Source organism: Gossypium hirsutum, chromosome A07, assembly GCF_007990345.1.
Source record: "Gossypium hirsutum isolate 1008001.06 chromosome A07, Gossypium_hirsutum_v2.1, whole genome shotgun sequence".
NCBI lineage: Eukaryota > Viridiplantae > Streptophyta > Magnoliopsida > Malvales > Malvaceae > Gossypium > Gossypium hirsutum.
In genome coordinates, this window is record NC_053430.1 from 21,811,261 (window position 1) to 21,813,965 (window position 2,705).

Genomic DNA, 2,705 nt, shown 5'->3' on the forward strand with positions numbered 1-2,705 from the left:
TGACTGAAGTATTTACACATGGTGCGGTTGAAATAGAGAGTGAAGAATCATGAAAGCGGTTCATAGTCAATAGCTAATGACTGAAGCCGTTTTATGAGAATTTTCAAGCCCACATGGTTGAAAAAATCCATCTGGAACCACCATAGAACCATTCATGGCGTCGAGCTAATGACGTTAAAAAAACGCTTGTTGGGAGGCAACCCAACTTTTATTTTTGTTTATTTTTCTTATTTTATATTTTATATTATTTATATTATTTATTATTTATTTTATAATTTATAATTTATAATTTTATTATTTATTACTTTATTTTTGGATATTAATAAAATTCTCTTCTTCTATCTAGGTAAATTGAGGCGAAAATAGGAATAAAAAGGAGAAAAACAAAAAAATTTGCATGCAAACAGCCCTTATCCTATCCCTATTCCAACCATGAATAACTTATCCCTACACTATGACTAGTTTAATCTTGCAACCAAATGCCTACATTTTAGCCAAATACAACCTAAAACCCTAAAAAAAAATTACTTATTTTTTTCCAAAATTTCCCCCTAGCTGCCGAACCCTCTTTCTTCTTTCCTCCCCCCACTACCGATTTTCAACTACCATGGTACGAACCCGCAGCCATGTTTCCACTCAGCCATCCTTCATCGTCAACCCATGCTGGCGCCGTTTCTTGGCACCCCAAAACATTGACTTGGCCGACGGTTCTTCCTTATCCTCATATTCACCGTACGAACCACCCTCAACCTCCTTCTCTTCTACGCTCACGACCTCCCCTTCCTCCTCTCCCCTGCACACCGAAGAAGCCTCCGTATTCTCCTGTCCGCTCGAATCGCGTAACTCGCCATCCTCCTCTTCTTTTTTGCTTCGCGTGACACTAGCGCGCTCTTCCTCTCCTCCGCACATCGACCACACACCACCACCCTCATCACCTCTTCTTTGCCTTCCACCACCGTCGCCCCCACACCTTACTTCACAGGCCCCGACGCAACCACCAAATTCGACTCCTGAACCGTCGCAACGTTGACGCCATCGACAGCCAACACATCCCTCGACCTAACCAACACCGTTAGATGCCGGTTCTTCCTCCAAAGCCACTACTGGCTCTCCCGAATAGCCCACACATGCCGACTTCTTTGATAATCCAAATGAGCAACGCCCAATACCTAACCGTGGCCGCACTTACTGATCCTGCGTCAATATCCTGCCACTAGAGTGCCATTTACACGGTAATCTAACCTTTACTTCCGCCACTGATCTGGAAAGGTATGATTGTCTCAGACACAAACAAATAGTACCTTGCAAATGTTTATCCAAATCTATTTTGGCTGCTTTGAATATTGAAATTGCTATTACAGATTATTTTCGCAATATTGGTTGGGTTGACAAATTTGATATTACTCACTATGCTTATTACGTACTAGTTTTGGAGTTCTATTCTACCTTTCATTTTCAGCGACATGGACATGTTTCATTGGACACTCTGGGTATTATAAAATTTCGGTTGCTTGGTACCATGCACAGTTTATCAATTACTGATTTTAATATTGTGTTAGCTTTTATATCAGAAGAGTATGTTATGTCCACCTCTTCTGATAATAGTTTGTGTACTTTTTTTGTAAATTTTAAGACTGTTGAGGCCTTTGCTTTATTAACAAATAATGTCGAGACCATGTATAGCCCTAAAACATCAAAGGATTTGTGGTTTCCTAACCTTGCTTTATGTTACATACATCGTTATTTAGCTTATAATTTTTAGGCTGACGTAATGCTTTGGCTACCACCTCAAAGACGAAATTATTCTTATTATGGTGTATGTAAACCAGTCGTCCAATTAATTTGGGCTATTGGTATGCGTTTCAATTTGAACATGTTATAAATGCAAAGCATCCTCTAATTTTGAGCTCTTTTATTACAAAACTGTTATTTTCTTTACATGGATCTAACGGTCCTATTTTAGACTTACATGTTGCTTGCCAGACCCATCCATCAGATGCTCGCTGCCTCGACTCGATAAGTTTGTGCCTCCAAGTGTCCGCTCTTCGCCGGCTGAACGAATCTTTTAGCAGCAAAATCAGCATGAAGTACCCAATCAAGAACGACCTCCCATGACCGTCGAGCAAAGTTTAGAGTGCATCGAGGCACGACTCGACACCCTCGGCCAACAGATGGCTGATCTTATTGCCGCTTTGCGTGAACGACAGTAATCACTTGGGGAGTTTTTCTGAACTATTTTCCCTTCGCTTATTCATTTATTTTATTCCATAGCGAGGACAATGTCTTTTAAGTAGGGGGACGCATTCCTCACTATTTTTGTCATTTTAAATGCTGTTTTTGTTGTTGCTGCTTCTTTGATCATTGCTGCCCATATATATATTTAAGAATATTTTGCCTCTTTGCATGCCCAAGAATTTGACCACGACTTGCCCACTATTTGACCTACATACATGATTCTTGTCTACTGAGTTAATTATGATTTTGCCTATTTGATTTCATCTCCATTGTTTTATTTCTTTTAGGCTGAATAATTGTGATTGATAAAGTTAACCCTATCTTGCTAATAATAAAATCGATTAAGTCTAAATGTAAAGAGAACACTTAATGAAAATTGCATGCTAAATTTCTGTTCATGACTGTTAGGTAGTTGTCGAAACTTATTTTTGACACTTGATCGTTTTTCCTAGTCCTTCAAATTAAAATTC

At 39.2% G+C, this 2,705-nt stretch overlaps 1 long non-coding RNA gene across 1 annotated transcript; it reads left to right on the forward strand.

Annotated features, from left to right (window-relative positions):
* The first annotated feature begins 558 nt into the window (after nt 1-558).
* On the forward strand, nt 559-2,398 carry LOC121232210 (uncharacterized). Its single transcript, XR_005930507.1, has 2 exons — nt 559-1,269; nt 1,964-2,398. It is a non-coding gene; the product is annotated as an uncharacterized lncRNA (long non-coding RNA).
* Nucleotides 2,399-2,705: the final 307 nt, after the last annotated feature.